We start from the raw sequence: 13892 nt of genomic DNA, 5'->3' as shown, positions 1-13892 counted from the left end.
TTTACGAGGATGTTGCCAGGGCTGGAGAATTTTAGCTGTGAGAAAAGATTGGATAGGCTGGGGTTGTTTTCTTTGGAACAAAGGAGGCTGAGGGGAGATTTAATTGAGGTGTATACAATTATGACAGGACTAGATAGAGTAGATAGGGAGGACCTATTTCCCTTAGCAGAAGGGTCAGTGACCAGGGGGCATAGATTTACAGTAATTGGTAGAAGGATTAGAGGGGAGCTGAGGAAAAATTTTTTCCTCCCAGAGGGTGGTGGGGGTCTGGAACTCACTGCCTGAGAGGGTGGTAGAGGCAGAAATCCTTAACTCATTTAAAAAGTACCTGGATGTGCACCTGAAGTGCCGTAACCTACAGAGCTACGGACCAAGTGCTGGAAAGTGGGATTAAGCTGGATAGCTCTTTGTCGGCTGGCGCGGACACGATGGGCTGAATGGCTTCCTTCTGTGCTGTAACTTTCAATGATTCTATGATTCTAATAGTGGAGGGGGAAGGAAGCATAGACTATCTGGCCCGGCCCAGGAATGTTGGCGGAGAAGGTGGGTGGACCCGAGGCCTTATAAAGTTAGAGGTTTTTTTGGCGGTAATTACTAGCCTGACCTGCTGGGCCATTCTTTTCATATCTTTCCACTGTGAGAAATACTTGCACTTCGAAAGAAAGAAAGAACGCCCATTTCTAAAGCACCTTTCATGACCTCAGGACGTCCCAAAGCGCTTTGCAGCCAATGTACTTTTGACATGTAGTCACTGTTGTAATTAGCCCCCTCCTCAAAGATCCCATGCTTGACCCCTCTGTCCTTGCAAACTACCGCCCCCATCTCCAACCTCCCTTTGCACTCCAAAGTTCTTGAATGTGTTGTCGCCTCCCAAATCCGTGCCTGTCTTTCCCGCAACTCCATGTTTGAATCCCTCCGATCAGGTTTCCGCCCCTGCCACAGTACTGAAACGGCCCTTATCAAAGTAACAAATGACATCCTCTGTGACTGTGACCATGTTAAACGATCTCTCCTCATCCTTCTCCACCCGTCTGCAGCCTCTGACACGGTTGACCCCACCATCCTCCTCCAACACCTCTCCTCCGTCGTCTAGCTGGGTGGGACTGCCCTCGCCTGATCCCATTCTTATCTATCAAGTCGTAGCCAGAGAATCACCTGCAATGGCTTCTCTTCCCACTCCCGCACCATTACCTCAGGAGTCCCCCAAGGATCTATCTTTGGCCCCTCCTATTTCTCATCTACATGCTGCCCCTCGGCGACATCATCCGAAAACACGACATCAGATTCCACATGTACGCTGATGACACCCAGTTGTACCTCACAACCACCTCTCTCAACCCCTCCACTGTCTCTCATTTGTCACACTGCTTGTTCGACATCCAGTACTGGATGAGCAAAAATTTCCTCCAACAAATTATTGGGAAAACCGAAGCCATTATCTTCGGTTCCCGCCGCAAACTCCGTTCCCTAGCCACCGACTCCATCCCTCTCCCTGGCCACTGTTTGAGGCCGAACCAGGCCATTTACCTGATCCTGAGATGAGTTTCCGACCGCATATCCATCACCAAGACCGCCTACTTCCACCTCCGTAACATCGCCCGTCTCCACCCCTAAACTTGACTATTCCATGCTCTCCTGGGTGGCCTCCCATCTCCCACCCTCCATAAACTTGAGCTCATCTAAAACTCTGCTGCCTGTATCCTAACTCGCACCAAGTCCCGTTCACCCATCACCCCCTGTGCTCGCTGACCTACATTGGCTCCCGGTCCAGCAACACCTCGATTTTAAAATTCTCATCTTCACGGTCAAATCCCTCCATGGCCTGGCCCCTCCATATCTCCGTAACCTCCTCCAACCCTCTGCGCTCCTCCAATTCTTGCCTCTTGTGCATCCCCAATTTTAATCGCTCCACCATTGGCGGCCATACCTTCAGCTGCCTGGGCCCTAAGCTCTGAAATCTGCTCCCTAAACCTCTCTACCTCTCTCCCCCTTTAAGACCCTCCTTAAAAATCTACCTCTTTGACCAAGCTTTTGGTCACCTTATGTGGCTCGGTGTCAAATTTTGTTTGATAATGTTCCTGTGAAGTGCCTTGGGGAGTTTTGCTATGTTGAAGGCGCTATATAAATGCAAGTTGTTGTTGTTGTCGGAAATGCAGCTGCCAAAATTGCACACAGTAGGTCCCACAAACAGCAATGTGATATTGACCTGATAATGGTGATTGAGGGATAAACATTTACCAGGTCACCTGCCCTTCTTTGAAACACTGCCATGGGATCTATTACATCCACATGAGAGGGCAGACAGGACCTCAGTTTAACATCTCATCTGAATCACAGCACCTCCAACAGCACAGCACTCTCTCAGTCCCACACTGGGTAGTGTCAGCCTAGATTATATGCTTAAAATCTCTAGAGTGGGACTTGAACCTACGAACTTCTAACTCAGAGACAAGAGGGCTACCCACTGAGCCATGGCTGACATCTTATTATTGGACTTTATGACATGGCTAAACCATCTCAAAGTGTTCACCCACGGGGTAGATTTTACAAATTCTCCCTCCCAGCAAAGAGCTTTGTGGGACAGGCGCATGTTTCGGGAATTTGTTCGCGGAGATCAGCGTGAGTCATTTGGACGGAAAATCCAACGGAGCCCGTTGGCCGCTGCGACCAAATCCCCGAAAGGTGCCCCTTGACGCTCGAAACTCTGGTCGAGAGCATGAATTCGTAAAATCAACTCTTTAGTGAATTCTTTTCAACATTGTGCAGGTGAATTTATTGCCAGCAGTGAGCCAGGCCATCAAATGAATTAATGCACCGCTTTAATCATTGGCGTCCAGCCCAACAAACTGTAAACTGAGCCCTTGGTCTCTATAAATTACCATGCAAAGTTACCGATCGCTTGCTGCAGCCGTAGTGGCATCTTTACCTAAGGGATTCAGGAAATTGAGGAAATGATAGAGCAATAAGTTGATGTTTTACGAGTAGGAAAGAAAAAAAGGATGAACTTGCATTTATATCGCACCTTTTACCACAGTGACTACAATTCGAAAAGTACTTCATTGGCTGTAAAGCGGTTTGGGACGTCCTGAGGTCGTGAAAGTCCGTAGATAAATGCAAGTTCATTCTTTCTTTCAGTGTCCTTTTTACTGATGGGTATTGAACGAATCACGACTGGGTGTTGGCTGAGGATGGGATCAGGCTTGGTAGTGAAGGAGGCACAAGGAGCATGAGCCAGTTCCTTCAGGAGAGAAGGGAGGAAGCTGAAAATAACAACTCCAACCACAGGTGGATAGGGTGGTGAAGAAGGCATTCAGCATGCTTGGTTTCATTGGTCAGAACATTGAATGCAGGAGTTGGGATGTCTTGTTGAAGTTGTACAGGGCATTGGTGAGGCCACACTTGGAGTACTGTGTACAGTTCTGGTCACCCTATTATAGAAAGGATATTATTAAACTAGAAAGAGTGCAGAAAAGATTTACTAGGATGCTACCGGGACTTGATGGTTTGACTTACAGGGAGAGGTTAGACAGACTGGGACTTTTTTCCCTGGAGAGTAGGAGGTTAAGGGGTGATCTTATAGAAGTCTATAAAATAATGAGGGGCATAGATAAGGTCGATAGTCAAAATCTTTTCCCAAAGGTAGGGGAGTCTATAACGAGGGGGCATAGATTTAAGGTGAGAGGGGAGAGATACAAAAGGGTCCAGAGGGGCAATTTTTTCACTCAAAGGGTGGTGAGTGTCTGGAACGAGCTGCCAGAGGCAGTAGTAGAGGCGGGTACAATTTTGTCTTTTAAAAAGCATTTGGACAGTTACATGGGTAAGATGGGTATAGAGGGATATGGGCCAAGTGCAGGCAATTGGGACTAGCTTAGTGGTATAAACTGGGCGACATGGACATGTTGGGCCGAAGGGCCTGTTTCCATGTTGTAACTTCTATGATTCTATATTGTCTGTGTCTATATGGGTGGTGAACCACCTAAGGGACTGACATGCTCTTAGTATTTCAGCAAGTCAGACCGTCCTTTAAACCAACATTCCCACTGCTCCAACCTGCATCTGGTTTTGGGAAAAGAGCCTTAACATCACAGCAAGGAGAATAAGTGTATTATTCACTCAAGACTGCCGTCTGGTTGGAACTCAGCCACCTTTATCTACACGTGTGCGCGGGAATCAGTTCCGATCCAGAAACTATCACTTCAGAATCTGGACCATCAGAGAACATTCCTTCGCAAAATGTCTCAGGAAACCCAGCAAATCAATGCACATTTTCATTTTGGCAACAGTTTCATAACGCAATCAGTACAAAGGACCCAATCCTATCTAGACTTGATGATGAGATAGGACATCTGTCTCGCAGCTGAGAAGGCTACAAGATGGACCACACATGCCTCCACAATTCTCTGACCTCTCTGTCACTCTTCTTTTAATTCCCTCATCACACAACTCCACAAAAGTTCCCATTATTTTACTTCTTTTTTCCGTGAGCTTGCTTCCTTCAAAAATATAGGCTCTCACTCCCCGTGTAGAAACATAGAAACATAGAAAATAGGAGCAAGAGTAGGCCATTCGGCCCTTCAGGCCTGCTCCGCCATTCAAAATGATCATGGCTGATCGTCTAACTCAGTACCCTGTTCCCGCTTTTTCCCCATATCCCTTAATCCCTTTAGCATTAAGAAATATATCTATCTCCTTCTTGAATACGTCTAATGACTTAGCCTCCACTGCCTTCTGTGGTAGAGAATTCCACAGGTTCACCACTCTCTGAGTGAAGAAATTTCTCCTCATCTCGGTTCTAAATGGCATACCCCGTATCCTGAGACTGTAACACCTGGTTCTGGACTCCCCAGCCATCGGGAACGTCCTCCCTGCATCTAGTCTGTCAAGTCCTGTTAGAATTTTATGTTTCAATGAGATCACCTCTCATTCTTCTAAACTCTAGTGAATATAGGCCTAGTTGACCCAATCTCTCATCATACGTCAGTCCTGCCATCTCAGGAATCAGTCTGGTAAACCTTCGTTGCACTCCCTCCATGGCAAGGACATCCTTCCTCAGATAAGGAGACCAAAACTGCACACGATACTCCAGATGTGGTCTCACCAAGGCCCCGTATAACTGCAGTAAGACATCCCTGCTCCTGTACTCAAATCCTCTTGCAATGAAGGCCAACATACCATTCGCCTTCCTAACTGCTTGCTGCACCTGAATGCTCGCTTTCAGCGACTGGTGTACAAAGACACCCAGGTCTCGTTGCACCTCCCTTTTCCCAATCTATCACCATTCAGATAATAATCTGTCTTTCTGTTTTTACAACCAAAGTGGATAACCTCACATTTATCCACGTTATACTGCATCTGCCATGTTCTTGCCCACTCACCCAACTTGTCTAAATCACATTGGAGCCTCTTTGCATCCTCCTCACAGCTCACATTCCACCCCAGCTTTGTGTCGTCTGCAAACTTGGAAATGTTACATTTAGTTCTCTCATCCAAATCATTGATATATATTGGGAATAGCTGGGGCCCAAGCACTGATCCCTGCGGTACCCCACTAGTCACTGCCTGCCACCCGGAAAAAGACCCGTTCATCCCTACTCTGTTTCCTGTCTGTCAACCAATTCTCAATCCATGCCAGTATATTCCCCCAATCCCATGTGCTTTCATTTTGCACACTAACCTCTTGTGTGGGACCTTATCAAAAGCCTTCTGAAAATCCAAGTACACCACATCCACTGGTTCTCCCCTATTTATTCTATTAGTTACATCCTCAAAAAACTCCAGTAGATTTGTTAAACATGATTTCCCTTTCAAAAACCCATACTGACTTTGACCAATCCCATTAACACCTTCCAAGTGTTCTGTTATCAAATCTTTTATAATAGACTCTAGCATTTTTCCCCACTACTGATGTTAGGCTAACTGGTCTGTAATTTCCTGTTTTCTCTCTCCCTCCTTTTTTAAATAGTGGGGTTACATTTGCCACCCTCCAATCTGTAGGAACTGTTCCAGAGTCTATAGAATTTTGGAAGATGATCACCAATGCATCCACTATTTCCAGGGCCACTTCCTTTCGTACTCTGGGATGTAGATTATCAGGCCTTGGGGATTTGTCAGCCTTTAACCCCATTAATTTCCCTAGCACTATTTTTTTACTAATACTGGTTTCCTTCAGTTCCTCCATCTCACTAGACCCTTGGTTCCCTAATATTTCCAGGAGGTTATTTGTGTCCTCCTTTGTGAAGACAGAACCAAAGTATGTGTTTAATTGTTCTGCCATTTCTTTGTTCCCCATTATAATTTCCCCCATTTCTGACTGTAAGGGACCTACATTTGTCTTCACTAATCTTTTTCTGTTGACATATTTATAGAAGCTTTTACAGTCAGTTTTTATGTTCCTTGCTAGTTCACTTTCATACTCTATTTTTCCCCTCTTAATCAATCTCTTTGTTCTCCTATGCTGAATTCTAAACTGCTCCCACTCCTCAGGCTTGCCGCTTTTTCTGGCAATTTTATATGTCTCCTCTTTGGATCTAATACTATCCCTAATTTCTTTTGTAAGCCACGGTTGAGCCACCTTTCCTGTTTTATTTTTGCGCCAGACAGGAATGAATAATTGTTGTAATTCCTGCACACGTTCTTTAAATATTAGCCATTGCCGATTCACCGTCATCCCTTTTAGTAAAGTTCCCCAATCTATCATAGCCAACTCACAGCTCATACTTTCGTAATTTCCTTTATTTAGATTAAGGACCCTAGTTTCGGATTCAACTACTTCACTCTCCATCTTAATGAGGAATTCTATCATGTTATGGTCGCTCTTCCCTGAGGGACCCCGCACAACAAGATTGTTAATTAATCCTTTTTCATTGCACAATACCCAGTCTAGGATCGCCTGTTCTCTAGTTGGTTCCTCAACGTATTGGTCTAGAAAACCATCACGTACGCACTCCAGGAATTCCTCCCCCACAGTATTATTGCTAATTTGGTTTGACCAATCTATATGTAAATTAAAGTCTCCCATGATTATAGTTGTACCCTTCTTGCATGCGTCTCTAATTTCCCGTTTAATGCCCTCTGAGCTACTGAGGGAGTGCTGCTCTGCCGGAGGTGCCATCTTTCAGATGAGATGCTAAACCGAGGCCCCGTCTGCCCTCTCAGGTGGACGTAAAAGATCCCACAGCCACTATTTCGAAGAAGAGCAGGGGAGTGCTAATGTAATACCATTATTCAAGAAGGGGAGTAGGGAAAAACCGGGGAACTACAGGCCAGTGAGCCTAACATCAGTGGTAGGAAAATTATTGGAAAAAATTCTGAAGGACAAAATTAGTCTCCACTTGGGGAAGCAAGGATTAATCAGGGATAGTCAACATGGCTTTGTCAAGGGAAGATCATGTCTGACTAATTTGATTGAATTTTTTGAGGGGGTGACTAGGCGTGTGGATGAGGGTAACGCAGTGGATGTGGTATACATGGATTTCAGTAAGGCCTTCGATAAAGTCCCCCACAGGAGACTGGTCAAGAAGGTACGAGCCCATGGAATCCAGGGTGCCTAGGCACTTTGGATACAAAACTGGCTTAGTGGCAGAAGGCAGAGGGTGATGGTCGAAGGTTGTTTTTGTGACTGGAAGCCTGTGGCCAGTGGGGTACCACAGGGATCGGTGCTGGGTCCCTTGCTGTTTGTGGTCTACATTAATGACTTGGATATGAATGTAAAAGGTATGATCAGTAAGTTCGCTGATGATACAAAGATTGGTAGGGTGGTAAATAGTGAGGAGGATAGCCTCAGTCTGCAGGACGATATAGATGGGTTGGTCAGATGGGCGGAACAGTGGCAAATGGAATTTAACCCGGAAAAGTGCGAGGTGATGCACTTTGGAGGGACTAACAAGGCAAGGGAATACACAATGAATGGGAGGACCCTAGGCAAGACAGAGGGTCAGAGGGATCTTGGTGTGCAAGTTCACAGATCCCTGAAGGCGGCGGAACAGGTAGATAAGGTGGTAAAGAAGGCATATGGGATACTTGCCTTTATTAGCCGAGGCATAGAATATAAGAGCAAGGAGGTTATGATGGAGCTGTATAAAACACTGGTTAGGCCACAGCTGGAGTACTGTGTGCAGTTCTGGTCGCCACACTACAGGAAGGATGTGATCGCTTTGGAGAGGGTGCAGAGGAGATTCACCAGGATGTTACCAGGGCTGGAGCGCTTCAGCTATGAAGAGAGACTGGGAAGATTGGGTTTGTTTTCCTTGGAGCAGAGGAGGCTGAGGGGGGACATGATTGAGGTGTACAAAATTATGAGGGGCACAGATAGGATGGATACTAAGGAGCTTTTTCCCTTCGTTGAGGGTTCTATAACAAGGGGACATAGATTCAAGGTAAAAGGCGGGAGGTTTAGAGGGGATTTGAGAAAGAACTTTTTCACCCAGAGGGTGGTTGGAGTCTGGAACTCACTGCCTGAAAGGGTTGTGGAGGCAGGAACCCTCACAACATTCAAGAAGCATTTGGATGAGCACTTGAAATGCCATAGCATACAAGGCTACGGACCAAATGCTGGAATATGGGATTAGAGTAGACAGGGCTGATGGCCGGCGCGGACACGATGGGCCGAAGGGCCTCTATCCGTGCTGTATGACTCTATGACTCTATGACTCTATGAGTTCTCCCCGGTGTCCTGGGCCAATATTTATCCCTCAACCAACATCACTGAAAAACAGATTATTTGGTCATTATCTCATTGCTGTTTGTGGGATCTTGCTGTGCGCAAATTGGCTGCTGCGTTTCCTACACTACAACAGTGACTACACTTCAAAAAGTACTTCATTGGCTGTAAAGCGCTTTGGGACATGCTGGGGCTTTGAGAGGCGCTGTATAAATGCAAGTTTTTCTTTCTTACTTTCCTCCTTTCTTTCTTTCTGTGTAAGGAGTTTCAAACTTTCATTGACATATTCCTTCTCAACTCGCTCACGATTCCAGTGTGCACCTCTGTGAATCGCACTGGGGATGTTTATCTCCTGAGTTAAAGGTGCTGTATAAATGCAAGCTGTCACTGTTACTGAGGTAACACTGATACTCATAACTTGTGACTGACCAGCTGGCTTGTTCCCAGGTCAGACAATCTGTCCCCAGCACCTCCCATTCTCAATAGCACAGGCTCAACCACTCATATCTAAACTGATCACTCGACCCTGGCCCTGCGTTTCCCGGCATGTCTGTGTTCAGGAAGTGAAGCTGACTCAAAGGTGCCTATTTTCTGAATGAATATACTTTGAATTTCACGACAGTGAACTGGAGATCAGTGTGTGAGCTGGGTATGAGTCAGACATAGCACTGGGGAAAACATCTGCAAGTTGGTTGGCGAGTTATGTCGACCACGGACAAGTTACAACAACCTGTAGCGTTCGTGAATTCATTGAGTTTGATCACACAACCCTAACAGAGCCCTTGGTATCCGTACGCTTCTCTCCCCCTCCTCCCTCGAGCGTGCTGGCTCTCGGAGTTCCATGGGCACCTCCTGAACCGAGTTCCTCACCCAGGTAGCCGTTCTTCATGGGTGAGCCCAGGCAGCAGGCGGATTATTTGACTGTAGAAGGCATCGCGATTCAGTCTGACCCCAGCAGGAGTCACCAGATCAGGTACAGGAGCGGGAACACTTGGCTGAATGGTCTCCTCGCCCCCCCCCCCCCCCCCCCACCCCATCTCTAACCCAGGGGTCGTGCGCCTCACTAACTCTACCCCAGTTGAGATTGGCTAACTCAGCGCTGGGCTTCTGGTCTGTATGGCTTCATGCTACGTTGGCCGGTGCTTTAACACAGTGGGCCATCGGGGGAAGGTTTATGAATAGTCGTTGATTTTGTTTATCTATCTCTGTTATCGCTATCACCAAATATATCAGATAAAAGTATTTACTATTAAAATGCTTTCTGGCATTGAAAGGGGAAGTTGTTATTCTGCTGCTTGTTTTTAAACAAAAATGTATTCATTCTCGGGACATGGGCACCGCCAATATTCATTACCCATCCCTGGTTACCCTCGGGTAGTATGGGCCCTCTTCTTCAGCCACTGACAATGGTTTGGTACAACATCAGAGGGCAGTTGAAAGTCAACCATGTTGGTGTGAGACTGGAGTCACGTATAGGCCCAGTCTGGGTAAGGACGGCAGGTTTCCTTCCCTAGAGGGCATTAGTGAACCGATTGGGTTTTTACGACAATCCAACAGCTTCATGATCACCAGCTTTTTACTGAATTTAAATTCTCAGACTGCCCCGTTTGGGATTTTGAACTCATGTTCGCTGGATTAACTAGTCCAGCAACATAACCACTACACTACTGTACCTCATTTTCCAATACCACACTCCAACCAGCTGCTAAAAGGTGCAGAGTAGAGTCTTGTGTCGAGAGATATTCCAATTTTATGGTCCCTTTCCCAGGCAGATTGTTCACATGAGTCTCAATCGCAACATCCTACGACACAGCTCAATGGACCACCAGGAGTTCCATCTTTTGAGAGATTCTGAAGTGAGGGGCCGAGGCCCACACAACAGGCCTGCAGTACAGGTTCACAATACAGGCCCACAGTACCGGCTCACAGTACAGGCCCGCAGTACAGGTTCACAATACAGGCCCACAGTACAGGCCCACAGTACAGGCCCACAGTACCGGCCCACAGTACAGGCCCGCAGTACCGGCTCACAGTACAGGCCCGCAGTACAGGTTCACAATACAGGCCCACAGTACAGGCCCACAGTACAGGCCCACAGTACCGGCCCACAGTACAGGCCCGCAATACAGGCCCGCAGTACAGGTTCACAATACAGGCCCGCAGTACAGGTTCACAATACAGGCCCACAGTACAGGCCCACAGTACCGGCCCACAGTACAGGCTCACAGTACAGGCCCGCAGTACAGGTTCACAATACAGGCCCACAGTACAGGCCCACAGTACCGGCTCACAGTACAGGCCCGCAGTACAGGTTCACAATACAGGCCCACAGTACAGGCCCACAGTACCGGCTCACAGTACAGGCCCGCAGTACAGGTTCACAATACAGGCCCACAGTACAGGCCCACAGTACCGGCTCACAGTACAGGCCCGCAGTACAGGTTCACAATACAGGCTCACAGTACAGGCCCGCAGTACAGGTTCACAATACAGGCCCGCAGTACAGGTTCACAATACAGGCCCACAGTACAGGCCCACAGTACCAGCTCACAGTACAGGTTCACACTACAGGCCTGCAGTACAGGCTCACAATACAGGCCCACAGTACAGGCCCGCAGTACAGGTTCACAATACAGGCCCGCAGTACAGGTTCACAATACAGGCCCGCAGTACAGGCTCACAATACAGGCCCACACTACAGGCCTGCAGTACAGGTTCACAATACAGGCCCGCAGTACAGGTTCACAATACAGGCCCACAGTCCAGGCCCACAGTACCGGCTCACAGTACAGGCTCACAGTACAGGCCCGCAGTACAGGTTCACAATACAGGCCCGCAGTACAGGTTCACAATACAGGCCCGCAGTACAGGCTCACAGTACAGGCCCACAGTACAGGCTCACAGTACAAGCCCGCAGTACAGGTCCGCAGTACAGGCTCACAAAAAGGCCCACAGTATGGGCACGCAGTACAGCCCCATAGTACTGGCTCACAGTGCAGCTCCGCAGTACAGGCTCACAATACAGGCCTGCAATACAGGCTCACAGTACAGACCCGCAGTACAGGCTCACAGTACAGGCCTGCAGTACAGCCCCACAGAACAGGCTCACAGTACAGACCCACTGTACAGCCCCACAGTACTGGCTCACAGTGCAGCTCCGCAGTACAGGCTCACAGTACAGGCCCGCAGTACAGCCCCACAGAACAGGCTCACAGTACAGACCCACTGTACAGCCCCACAGTGCTGGCTCACAGTGCAGCTCCGCAGTACAGGCTCACAGTAGAGGTTCTATAGGGTAAGAGGGAAGATGAGATCAAGTGATCGGCTTAGGTTTCTGAATGAAACACCGTTTATATTTTTAAAATCTTATTATTGAGTCATGCGGAGATTTTGTGTTCATCAAGCTCATGAATGTCAATGTTGGGGAATGGAAAACTTTCCCATCTCGGGTACCTAGTGCCAGCATCAAGCACAGAGGGGTGAAACTGTGATTTTTTTTTTATTATTCATTCTGGGGATGTGGGTGTCGCTGGCGAGGCCGGCATTTATTGCCCATCCCTAGTCGCCCCTTGAGAAGGTGGTGGTGGGCCTTCTTCTTGAACCGCTGCAGTCCGTGCGGTGAAGGTGCGGTTAGGTAGGGAGCTCCAGCGATCATGAAGGAACGGCGATATATGTCCAAGTCGGGATGGTTGTGACTTGGAGGGGAACTTGGAGGTGATGGTGTTTCCATGCGCCTGCTGCCCTTAGCTTTTTTTTAATTTCATAAAATTTAAAGATACACACAGTTTACATACAGCTCAAGTAAAAAGACACAAATTCCAGCAAGGCAGTTCAAAGAAATACAATGCAACTCGTATGCACTATGATCTCATTATTACAATTTTAAAAACAGAGTACATATTCTCCTAATACATTCTGTCAAAACAAGGTGGGGTGGCCTTACTTTGCTCGGGATTAGGGGTTCAGAGGGAATTAGGGGTTACGGGGAGCGGGCAGGAAATTGGACATGAATTTAGATTTGAGGTTAGGATCAGATCAGCCATGATCTTATTGAATGGCGGAGCAGGCTCGAGGGGCCGATTGGCCTACTCCTGCTCCTATTTCTTATGTTCTTACAAGGTGGCCTTGCCCCATAGAGCCTTTGCGTAGGTCGCACCTCGTTTCAGTTCTACGTGTCGGATGTGCTGTTGAAGAAGCCTTGGCGAGTTGCTGCAGCCACGGTGCGCTGATGATGGAGGGAGTGGATGTTTAACTCAGTGTACGGGCTGAGATCGTCCTGGATATTGTCGAGGACAAAGCGGTCTGCTTGATCTTGTAGTTCACAACAGAGATTTGTTCAGATCTACATAGGAACCCAACCTCTTTTAAGTTCAGTAAAAGTGACCTATCACCTCTAAGACCTGGACTTGACTCAAGCTCAGACTGAGGTGATAGCTGCCAATGAGGAAGCTGGATAGAGTCCCGTGTTAGCCCATTGAGGAGAAATGTCACTTTGACAATAAAACACAAGATGCAGATTTAGAATTTTGAACCCTTAAGTATTACTTTTTAAAGGTTAATGGAACTCTACAGATAGATGGTTTCAAAGTTAAGTACCATCAACAGTAAGAAGTATTAATTATAAGCTCTGTCATGGTTAAGCCTGATAAATACAGTCCATGATAAATACCATTGACAGTAAATGTACACAATGGTAAATGCAATCCAAGTAACTATCAATAATATCATAATTGGAAAGCACGCTCGATGTACTTCTGGCAAGTACAGTAAGTATCATCAAGGTAAGTATTGTGAATGATGAGTAATATCTAAATAGGCAGTGGTATTTATCATTTCAGGCAGCGCAGACTGGAGCTGATGTCCCAGAACGATATAGGAAGAAGGTAAAAAAGTACACTAGCATTTATGAAGTGTCTCATCTCATCTCTCAAATGGTGCTTTTACCTTTGATGCTTGCTCAGTTTGGATTGCAGCCTCCTTGTCCTGGTTTACGTTGCTACAACCGACTTCCCTTATCCTCGTGGCAAACAACAGGCTCACTACTGCACACGTTGCCAACATGAAAGCACCTAGAAATGTCTCAGACACAATTTATTCTTGTGAGGTGCAGTGAGTGCCGTTAGGGAGGTAAACGCAGCAGCCAGATTGCCCAGAGAGAACGACGAGTTAATCAGTTTTTGAAGGTATTGGTTAGTAGTAATGTTGGCTCGTGTCAAAAATTACAGCTTCCCAT

Source organism: Heptranchias perlo, chromosome 27, assembly GCF_035084215.1.
Source record: "Heptranchias perlo isolate sHepPer1 chromosome 27, sHepPer1.hap1, whole genome shotgun sequence".
In the NCBI taxonomy this organism is placed as follows: Eukaryota; Metazoa; Chordata; class Chondrichthyes; order Hexanchiformes; family Hexanchidae; genus Heptranchias; species Heptranchias perlo.
This window is presented reverse-complemented; position numbering follows the sequence as displayed.